General features: G+C 48.0%; 1 long non-coding RNA gene across 1 annotated transcript in view; it reads left to right on the forward strand.

Moving 5' to 3' along the window:
* The first annotated feature begins 402 nt into the window (after positions 1-402).
* LOC140216177 (uncharacterized) overlaps positions 403-12,175 on the forward strand; it is a 112,850-nt gene continuing 101,077 nt past the window's right edge. Inside the window, exon 1 of the long non-coding RNA XR_011892868.1 lies at positions 403-811. This is a non-coding gene — a long non-coding RNA (uncharacterized lncRNA). The remainder of the gene's footprint in view (positions 812-12,175) is intronic.

A 12,175-nucleotide genomic window follows, 5' to 3' on the forward strand; every position in this document is an offset into this window, starting at 1 on the left:
AAATAAACGATTTCATGACCAGATCTGTTGCTTCACTGTCTGCAATCACAGTAAATTCCTTATATGAGCGTCAAAATGACATGCTACAGGTCTGCAAGTGCAGACAAAAAGTAGTTTGTAAATACGTCCAGACTTTATCAGGTAATGTCTGCAGTTTACAGGTCTTACGGCACGCATAGGGTGATTGACTGCTGATCTCGAGGACGGCGGTCGCATTTTCAGGGAGGCGATATGCAAGGCGGCCGTGTGCCGTATGATGTCAGTGCGCGTTAAAGAACCCGAAGTGGTCGAAATTATTTCGAAGCCCCCACTAGCCCCTAACACCCAAAGCCAGCTCACGAAATGCGCACAGACAAAACGCGTTTGAATATCGATACAGTGCGAACTGGGCCCGTAAAATCTCGCAGGAGTAATGATTTGGGCTGACATAACATTGTTTTCATGATAAAGATTCATTCTTTGACGCTCGCAGAAAGCGCGGGATACCCGAAACGGGCTCATTTTCACTTCGGTGGTAGAGATGCAGCCGACGCGAGGCTGGCGAGGCGCTCATTTTGGCTGCGTGCTTACCCCGCCTTGGTCAACAGCGCCGCCCCGCGGCATCGGTGCGCTGTGGGGTCACGTTTTCGCCGCCGGTATTCACACCTCCCCTTCTAGCCACCCTAGCGTGGTGCAGGGTGCAGGCATGGTGCCATGTGGGCTGAAACTTTTTTGTTGTAGTACATACTGCACTAGCGGTTGTACAAAAACAGCAGCTGATATAAGTATGCTCTATCACCGAGTAACAAGTGACTGCGCAGCCTGTGACAACGTGAGTATAAAAAGCGTAGAAGGGTTTTCAGCTGGGCTTGTTGGTGCATGTTACTTTTGGGTGAACTGCGCGAGGACGGGATAAGAAAGAAAACTAATAGGAGCGCTCATGTTTGTTTCCTTGTCCCGTCCTCGTGTAGTAGTTCACCCTGAACTAGGAAGCGTACCACGTGGTACGTAATCTCGGTCGTTCTGTCGCGTTTTTGAATTAAGGGCGCATCCAATGGGGTGCAGTGTTTGTTTATATTTTCTTGAAGCTGCAGTGAATGACGAAAACTTCTAGAATTTAGTTTTGATTTCCGGCCATGGAAGCCAAATTCAAATGGGTAACTTACTGGTACGGTCCGGTTACTGTTCACCTGCTCAACAACGTATCACAAGTTATCAGACGTGAAATGACAATAAAGCTTTCCAACCAATGCATAAACAAAATGGGTAATAGTAGCTTTGTTCTTGATTTCGCGGCGGAAGCCTGCATGACAACTTGCGATCCTTGCTTGTAGTCTGCAATTCGTTTCTTGCAGTTTAGTCATAGCAGTTTTATCTTTTACGCTACAACTAGTGATGTTTTCCTTGCAACGGGCCGTTTTACATGTTCCGTCAGCACGCAAGTCTTTAATCAGCTCTCCCAGTTTTTTTTTTTTTTTTTACAGCTTCTGACCTTTTTTCTAATAACCATTTATTTCGCGTTTTTGGAAAGATAGTGATACAGGAGCCGTTCATTCTTGGAAAGTTTGCAACCAGGCTCTAAAGAGGTTAAGAGGCTATTCCGGGTGTTTTTGTATTGACAGGTAGCGATATTTCATTTAAAACTGATCTTAATTGTCCATTATAGTTGGCTGTCTTTTTTTCCCCCACTAGTCAGTATAAGCGTCTTACTTGATTACGCCGATATAAATATTGCTGCTGTAATATATGCGTCTGCTTTTGAATGTTCATTATTCTATGCTTACTATTTGCATTTGATTCGTATTCGAACATTTTGATATTCGCTCACCTCTAATTTTATTGTAAGTAAGGAGGTTCATTGCAACTTTATTAACAGATCATTTGTTGCAATCTGAGTCAAGACAATATTGTATCCGTGTTGGGCAAATGGTAGTTTCCGTTTATTGGGGTATGAGAGAGGCTTGTGACATTTGCAATTGCAGGGAAAGTGATTTTAGAGTTACTGTGAATGTTTCATTGAGTGCTATTTTCATCATTCTTGAAGCATTGCTAATGAGGCTAGGCAGTGAGATGCATGTGGAGAGAGTTCAGCAAGTGCACTCGCTGGAGAGTGGACATTACAACAAGTGCTACCATAGAGTTTCTAAATAAATACCCTGGAGGGAAATGTGGTGCTAGTGTCTACGGGGGTTCTCCCGAGCATTGCCTCAACCTACATGGGAATGATGGGAAGCACAGGCTTCGGATTGACTTTGATCTTTAGACCAGCGGCGTTTACTTGCAGCGCAGTAAACGAAGCTATACTCAAATATTATCGCGTAAAATCTAAGTTTATTTCTGCACTATCTTATATAATGCACAACACATTACATAAACTTTGTATTACTGAGATTGAAGCACGGTTTACTATGGTTTACACCAGGACACACCAGGGTATGCATTCTTGTGCAATTCTGTTCCCGATTGAGTGCCAGAGAATAATTATTTATTTATTTTTACAACAGCAGTAACAACTATGCATGTACTTAAAGAAAATACTCATAAAGTATTTATGGAAATAAAAATTTTGTATTGTGAGAAAGTGTTGCGCCCTTGAGAGGTATGCTACAAGTGTCATCTGCTACGACGCCTGCTCGCTGCAAACGCAATACTTTTCTAGCAGACGACAGGCACTTGCGAAATATCTTGCTCTTTTGAAAGGCTGCGTCGGCTGTCACGATTGCTGAATGTCTTCAAGTACTTTTAAGCACATCTGCTGCACTGCTAGCAGGGATGCTTGAGGCCTCCTATGAGTATGCTTTATATTATTTTATGTTGACGTACCGCTTCCGAAGTTTTACGCCGTGGCTTTGCACTTACCCATTTTGCGACACTAGACTACAGCCAGTAAGCAGCAACCTTTCCTACCACAAGTAAGTTTGTGTTCTCGTGCAAAGTCCTAAAACACTCATTTCAATGAGCACATAAACGAGCAATGCATAATGAATCCCTGAATAACATTTGATTGTCAAGCCACTAGAAGTACAACTGTCTATGTCTTGTATCAGTAGTGTTTTCTTTTTCCTATTCTGAGGTTTCATAAAGCACGTAATGCTACAGTGCCAACCTAACACACCTGACAAACCAAGGTCCAAACGGTCAAAACATGTTCTTTCAACGTTTACGATGCTGTTGCTTTGTCGTCAGGACTTCGACACCACACCGCGACACAGACATAGTCCCAGCCGCTGGCCCAATGTGCTATCGCCACTTTGAGCAATAGAACAAAGCAGGGCGCTTTTCGTTGCACTGTCCCACTGCAGGTTATTCGCAGCTTTCACGTACGGTGGCGCCGTCGTGCGGCGGCGGCCGGAAACAATCGAAAGATTATACTCGCCGCTGGCTGCCGCCCGTTCGGGTAGCGTATTGGTGTTGTGTACGCTTTTCCTTCACTTTTGGTTGATGTTTTAACGCGTTCAAAGCTGCCGTGGGATCCTGAAGGACACTTAACATGCTCCGAATGAGCAAACATAGAAGTAACCGTATTTGCTGCGTGCCGCAATGGGTGCCGAGCGGTAGTTATGCGGTAGGTGATGTGAGCCTTCACTCATTCCCACCGGCTGCTTCCATGAGCAAGAAATTGATTATTAAGCTGCGGATTGGCAAAGCTGTCACAGAAGCGATGAAGGTTTGCAGTGCGCACTTCATGCCGGAGGACTTTTTTTGGAATACGAAAGATCAGTGACGATTCCGAGCACTTGAAATCGCGAATAGACGCACCTCCATAAAGACGCAGGCATAGCTCTATGTTAAATGCAGGGAAAGATATAATGCGCAATCTTAACTCAGATGTGTTGTAGGAGGATTGATGCTTGCGTTCTTACCACTCATGCCTTTGCGGCTACGTTGGAGCGCAAACATTCTCCGTGAAGCCTTGTACCTGTTTCAAAATTTCTTGTTCTCGTTCATGCATTCGTGCTCTGCAACGCTGGCTTGACATTCCACCATTTTCGAACAGCGAGATGAGTTTCTCATTTGTGCATCGAAGCAAAGTGTCGCAGGCGTAGAGGGACCTGGAATTCGTACCTCGTCTGCCACTTCGATGCACGGCTGCAACGTGTGCACAGGCGCGCATGACTGCACTCGTAAGGTAACATATATTAATCCAACAAACGTTAAACTACTGTGCAGTGTTCACGTAGCGAACCCTCAGTTGATGTGCGTGTATATTATTTTATATAAAGATAACTGGAATAATGAAACAAGCACTGCTACGGACCGGTAAATATCGGCTATGTATCGCTTGATCTGTCTATAGGCAAGAGGCGGTAGGACTCACGCAGGCTGTAAAACTACCGCAAGGCTGTAGCTTGCACAGCACGCATAAAGCGCAATAACTAAATTACAAGAGCGAACGGTTATCGTATTAGCTTAAGCGGTCAGATACGGTTTTTGTTTACTTCTCGTGTTCAACATCCAGCTTTGTTAACACAGGCAGGGATAACTAGACAAGAAATTTTCGCACACGGAACGATGCTTTTTAGGGCTGCTTTTCACGCCGTCGACGTAAAGGACTTCAGTCGCGCGGCATCAGCAAGGTTTTTCTTCTCGACATGGCGGCTTATTCAAGCAGTGTAAGTAACAACTTGCAAAGAGCACCACACCGTATAAAAGTTCATGACATCCGTTCAAAGAGGTCAAATTAATAGAATAGCAAATAGAAAGCACGGTCACTTCTCTCAATAATACCGTCGCGGTAAAACTGAAACCACATCGTGTGGCTTGCTTCGAAGTCGCGAAGTTTGTATGCAAAGGCCTTCAACAGTCATGGACGTCGACGTGCACGCTTTTATGCCGCAGCACACAAGATGACCAGCATTTAGGACTTCCTCACCTTCAAGCAGGCTTCGAATCCTGCGTTCTGCTCGCCCAATATGAGCCATTACGCAGGCAAACGACAGCGGGTGTGTAAATTGAAGAGACATTTCAACATGATGCGAAACAACATGTCACTGAGCAAGACTACCGCAGTACTGCACCGACGGCACTAGTTCTTAATCTCTCGGGCAGCCATGTTGGATTTAAGGTGGCGCCCCCTATAGGCTGTGAAAGTTGCGAATAGCAATTGCGCTGGGAGTGAAACCAAACTGCCAAAAAATGCTTGTAGACTAGTTTGCCAGTCAACAGAATGCCAATCCGTAGCTTGTACTTCCCATGATTCCCATGATGGTTGAACGATCACAGCGCCAGAATTCTCTCTAGTTATCCCGATATGAAACTCTATGAGTGCCACTAACCCTTTCCTTTTGACATTGTGTGAAGGACACTATACTCCATCTCGCAAGTCATCTACAGTAGTGTGGAAGCTGCATGACTGCTTAGTCAATAGGGAGGCTGAATGCCCCTCGAGGTTCTTTCAAGTGCACTGCTTTGTCTGCTGAGCGGCTGCTGAATGAGAAATATACGACATGCATTGGAAAGGTCCTAACATGTCACGTATTGCTATAACATAGGTACCAAGCAAAAACAAGACTCTAATCCTGCCATTATTCAGATAATTACACCCTTAACTGTTTTACACTGCTCAAGGATATTGTCTGTATATGCCTCATACCTCCAGCAGTGCTGCAAATGGCTTGCAATTTTTGCATCTGACAGGGGCAATAGTTTCTGATACTTGCCAGTTATCTCTGCAAATGAGGCATGCCTGTTGTTGCGGCTGAACAGCTTGGCTGCGAAGCATGAGGTCATGGGTACAGCCATTGGCTGTTGTAGCCACATTCACATGCGGAAGGAATTGAGACGGCTGTGGACCTGTTTTGTCGTGGCCCCAAGAACACTGGGCATATGCTCAAAACTAATCTACAGCCTACCCCCTCAATACTCGATGAGCTATGCTCTGTTTCAAACTTAGCAGGCAATGCTTTGGTAGCTACGCAAGCAGTGCAATCATTGAAGCATCCCTTCATGCATTTCGCAAGGCAGTTCTTAATCTGCAACACTTTCTACAGAGTAACTGCTTCATAAACTACAACTGCAACTTGTGGACCTTAGGCTACACCAAATCAAGTCTTGTTTATGCCTATTTGTGCTTTCAGTATGTGACATACCTTACTTTTGTTGTCAGTGCAAGTGATTTACTGTGGCTGCTAGTCGCAGGAAAGTGTCACTCTGCTGGTTCAGTGGTAAATGGGTTCAGATCTGTGATGTATATTTTGCTCTAGTTACATCATATTTTACTACATTAATTGACGAGACCTAATGTTGCATTGAATTGCATGGCTCATACCTATATGTTCCTTTCATGTGGCATTTTTTTCTTTTTTAATGCAGGCACGGAGGTATCTTTAGCCATTGTAGTATGTACTTCTATGTATCAAACAGAGTATAGATGTAAAGCTCTGCTGGCTGCTTCACATATGCAATACCTCTTGATAGGAAAAGAATACCCATTATCAAGCCTTTTCACAGCCATCTTTGAAGATTTTTACGCCTCTGCAGAAAGTTCTTTCATTTTTTTTTCTTCTTTTTCTTATTTTGGGTGGGTTTGCTGTGAGGCATATGGGGAATAAAAGAAAGTCAAGAAAAGCTTCTATTTCTGCCTCATGCAGGAACTGTGGCAATGTCTCTGCAAACCTGTCTGTCACCCAATGAGTGTAGTTTTCAGGTACATCTGGCTTCAGTTCAGCCAGAGTCCCTTAATACTTTTACTGGTCATGAAACTCCTCCGAAAGTTTCATATAGGGACAAGAGTGGCCGCTAGGGGCGCCCTCGCCACTCAGGGGGCATCGGAGTGAATCCGGCGCTGGCGCTCTGCAGCCTACGACAGAACTGAAAAATGCGAATAAATACATCTCCGGAGTGATACTACTGTGAGAAGGATGTGTGTCTGGGCAGATGATGGCACAGGCAAAAATGAAACTTTATCCGCGCACTGGTGGCCGGCGAGCCCGGTAACACTCAGCAAACGCACTATTAGATTTGGCAGACGATCTCGCTGCTGCCACCATTTGAAGGAGTTGAAGGTTGTAGAGAGGAACCCGGTGAACAGGATTTATTTACATATTAACATTTAAAACAAGACATACATCGACAGTCTAGCGTGACTCCCATATGGAGCCCGCAAGACGACGCATACGGCAAACAGCTTACGAGCACACAGCTCACGAGTACATTTCTTGCACGACAACGAGCACACAGCTCACTAGTACATCTCGACCATGACAACGAGCACACAGCTCACTACGACGAGCACACAATGAGCACACTCTAGCAGCCGACAATCGCTGCTTATAAGCTCTCGCCCCCCCCCCCCCCCCCCTTAATTCCAAGCGAACGGAAACGTTCGTCCAGTCATCATTCGACATCACCGTTCGACGTCACCGAGGATGACCTGCCCTTTTGGAGGAGGCGGGCCCACATACTCATGTTGCACACACACACACAGGTGTAAAGGTCCGGAGCCGACGTCAGAGGGCTTCGTAGAACTCTGCTCCGTCAAGGGTGGCGCTGCCGAGTACCACATTCCTGAGCTGACCCCGCGCCACGTGGCTGCCGGTTATCCGCAGTTCTCTGAAGTGCGCCCCGTCTGGTTGGATTGGAACACGTGCAGCGGGCTGAAATAGCTGGCACGTTGCCACCCCGTACGGCCATTCTTAACGGCACACAACCGACTGCGCAACAAGCCAGCGGGCCTCGCTCGCGAAATACGAATCCCTATTACAAAAACAAATAAGACAGGTGCCAGCATGGTATGTGCTGGCTAGTATTTAAGAGACAAGAGGTGACCACCTGCCGGTCCGATGGAGCGGGGCTGGCGCGTCTGTTCGCCGTTCAAGGTACGAGGCGCAGTGCGCATACACGCATCGGCAATGGGCGCAGGCGCCCCTGGCTATGCCTGCTAGCATGGATACAGGTATATGTCTGGTGGCAGTGCTTGCACTACTTGAAGGAAATCTGGGTAAACGACGATTAATGGGACTTAGTATTAAATCTAGCTTTACAACGAGAATTTCGATGGCAATAATAGCATGTCATTTATACTATGCAAAATACAGTGTTGATAAAACGTTTTTTTCCTAAAGCATTTAGTGCAAATTTCAGTAGCTGATGCACGGCCCTTTTAAGACAGACCGGCCTTAATGCCTCCCGAAAGTGCAATGGTTACTACTCGCGACCACGCCTGTTCGCAATTCTCTACATAGACGCTTACTTGTAAACATTTGTTTTCCATTTTATTCAAAGTATTTTCTTCATAACTACAATCAGTATGAATGAAGCAGTGATGCAAATTCCGGAATAAGCAATTAAGACCGAATGCTGTTTCATATGAATTTCTTGCTTTATTGTTTTCTTTACTGCCAGCGCCTTCATTCCACATCTGCCCTTAAGGTTGCTTATAAAGTATTCTGTAGTTTTCATTCCTTTATTCTGGTTTTTATTGCAACTGGTATGAATAATTTATCCATACAATCAAGTAATTCTTAATTCTTCTTCATGGCCGAGACCATCATTAATAAGGTAAACTAAGTCAGAACCGTTTCCAGCATCAAAGATGAAGAAAGTGGGAACAATAGTTTTATTCATGAGAACATGACAACAATTTTTAAAGCAAAAAATCCCACGAATATTTTTATTTTGCAGAGGCGTGACAGAGCTACATAACTCGGAACAGTTTAACCATGTTTAACACAACTTTTCCCCCCCACTTGCCGGACAAGACTGGCGCGATGATTCCGTGGAATTGTTTTTTTCTCTGGTGAAGAAACGCAGCCGGCATCTCAGAAAGAAATGAACTTCTGCAGTGGTTGCCACAAAATGAGATGGACAGCCCACGCTAGCTGAGGGAATTCTGTTGTCATGCAATATTGACACATGTACTTGTCTTTATTGGGCGACAAGTTTCACCGCCTAACAAATGTTATCGCACAGCGCAGGACGCACCGGCATGTATTGGAAGTTTCTGGAATGTTATCGATGCTTCCATCCGCTGTCTGTGACCGAGCCTTGTGTAATCTGATTGCATGTATGCGCGACGCGAATAATGTAGAACTTTAGGGAAGGCCCGCGGGTCCCTCCGATTACTCTGGGACATTCGACGACTGATGTATAAAAGCCGACGCGCTTGACCCGCAGATGAGATTTTCGACGATCGCCAACTGTGTTCGCCGCTCTCGTTGTGTTTTAAGTGTAGCCTGTTTTGTGGGCACAGGTTCGCCCAATAAAAGCTAGTTTTGCCTTTCACAGTATTGCTACTGTGTTCTTTGACGTCACGACGACGTGACATCTGGTGGACGTGCTTTGCGTTCATGTACCGGACGCCCCCACAAAGCCGTGACCCAAGCCCTCACGCGGAAGACAACACCAACGTCGCCAAGAACCAGTGAGGTAGCCGCAGGCTGCAAGGACTGCCCCCGGAGCACGGACTTTTGCCTGAGACGACCAGGAAGATCGCCACCAAGCCCACGCCAATGGCAGCCCCAGCGTCCCCCGTCGTGCTGCAGCAGCCCAGGGAGCCACCGACGTTCCGCAGTTCAACGGTCGAGGACCCGGAAAGCTGGCTTGAGACGTATGAGAGAGTCGCCACATTTAACAACTGGCACAGCGACGACAAACTGCGACATGACTTCTTCGCATTGGAAGACGCGGCCAGGACGTGGTTCAAGAACCGAGAAGCCACCTTAACGACCTGGGAACTGTTCCGAAGCGGCTTCCTGCAGATATTCGCAAGTGTCGTGCGCCGAGAACGAGCCCAAGTGCTATTAGAAACCCGGGTGCAACTACCTAATGAGACAACCGCGATCTTCACGGGGGAAATGGGACGTCTATTCCGCCACGCCAACCCTGAAATGCCAGAGGAGAAGAAAGTCCGCCAACTCATGCGTGGTGTGGAGGAGGAACCTTTGCCGGAATGGTTCGAAGCCCACCGAAGACCGTCAACGAGTTTCTTCGCGAGGCCACCAGCATCGAGAAGACACTCGAGATGCGAAACCGGCAATTCGACCGCCGCACGAACTCGACAAACTACGCCGGAGTTCAGTCACTGGCCACCGACGACCTATGCGAAACTATCCGAGGGGTCGTGCGGGAGGTGCCACAGAAGCTGTTCCCATCATCACAGCCTCAAGTGGCTTCGATTGCCGACTCCGTACGTGAGCAGCTCCAACAACAACTCGGAGTAGCCCCTGAATCGCTGCAGCCTCAGCCGCAAGCGATGACCTATGCCGTCATCACCCACCGTCTAGGTCCCCCTCCATGACCGCGCCAGGGCCCCGTAACGCTGCAATTCCGTCGACCACCACCCGTCGCCCAGCGCAGCTACCCGAGGAAGACAGACGTTTGGCGCGCTCCTGACCACCGCCCACTCTGCTACCACTGCGGAGAAGCGGGTCACGTCTACCGACGATGCCCATACCGGGCAATGGGACTGCGAGGTTTCGCCGTCAACGCTCCGCGCCCGCAGCAAGGTGAACCCCCTCGCGATATCGCCGACTACCTCGCCGCTACTCAGTGGAGCTCTCGACGACCATCGCGTTCGCCATCACCAGGCCGCTACCTGTCGCCACAGTGCCGACCATACACTGGCCCAGCCCGGGGCCGGTCAGCGAGCCCATATCCGGAAAACTAAAAGTAGCAACCGATGGAGGTGCGGTTGCTGTTTGTCGAACTGACGAAGATCCTCCACCGCCGACGAAGACACCGAAGAAACTACCTCGACGACATAATGACACGCCGCTGTCCCGACGAAGTCTGGAAGCAAAGAATACGACGACGAAAGACGACCTGACGACGCGACGTTCCAGCTTCAGTTCAACACGACGCAGCCGTGATCCGACGCCGAGACCTAACTGCAACGCCAGACAAAGAACCACCGACCTCGACGTGTTTCTCGATGGCCACACAGTCACCGCCTTAGTCGACACGGGCTGATTACTCCGTCATGAGTGGACACATCGCCGCCCATTTGAAGAAGGTTAAGACTGCATGGGAAGGCCCTCAAATTCGGACTGCTGGAGGACACCTGATTACGCCGACTGGAATCTGCACGGCAAGAATTACCGTTCATGACCGGACTTGCGCTGCCACCTTCGTTATCCTCCAACAATGTTCACGAGACATCATTCTCGGCATGGACTTCCTAAAGCAACACGGCGCAGTCATCGACTTGAAGTCGAAGTCGATAACCCTGTCTGAAGATCAAGCGATACCGCTGGAGAGCTCTCGTAGTCACCACCCCTTGAGTGTGCTCGAAGACCAAGTGAGCATCCCGCCTCACTCGAGCATTGTTATTTCGGTTGGCACAGAAATACCCGCTGACGTAGAAGGCGTCATCGAAGGCGACCAACGTCTACTCCTCGACCGTTAAATTTGCGTCGCTAGAGGAATCGCTTGACTGCACGGAGGCAACACGAAAATGCTGCTGACAATCTTCAGCCAGGAGTTCAAGCACATCAACAAGGGCACGACGATCGCATACATTGAGGAAATTCTGGAAACCAGCAATGCGTTTGTCCTCTCGGATTCTGCCGCATGTACCCCGACGACCGTAGTTCCCGAACCAGACCGACATAAATCCAAGTCTCCCCATGACTAAGCAACAACAGATGAGAAGCTTACTTCGGCGATACAAAGAGTGCTTTTCGACGTCATCAAGGATTCGACAAACGCCATTCGCAAAGCAACGCATAATAACCGAAGAGTGTGCACGACCACTCCGCCAGAGCCCTTATCGAGTTTCTACGCGAGAATGTGAGGCTATAAGGCACCAAGTCGACGAAATGCTGCGCGACGACATCATCCAGCCGTCCAAAAGCCCGTGGGCATCTCCTGTAGTCTTGGTGAAGAAAAAGGACGGAACCCTACGTTTCTGCATTGATTATCGTCTGAACAAGATCACGAAGAAGGACGTATACCCCCTCCCACGAATAGACGACGCGTTTGATCGGCTCTGCAACGCTAAATACTTCTCGTCGATGGACCTCAAGTCTGGCTATTGGCAAATAGAAGTCGACGAAAGAGATCGCGAAAAGACCGCCTTCATCACCCCAGACGGCCTCTAAGAGTTCAAGGTTATGCCATTCGGACTGTGCTCGGCGCCTGCAACGTTCCAGCGCGTGATGGACACGGTTTTGGCAGGATAGAAGTGGCAGACCTGTCTCGTTTACTTGGATGACGTCGTCGTCTTCGCCGGAAATTTCGACGATCACCTCAGGCGGCT

Source organism: Dermacentor andersoni, chromosome 2, assembly GCF_023375885.2.
Source record: "Dermacentor andersoni chromosome 2, qqDerAnde1_hic_scaffold, whole genome shotgun sequence".
NCBI lineage: Eukaryota > Metazoa > Arthropoda > Arachnida > Ixodida > Ixodidae > Dermacentor > Dermacentor andersoni.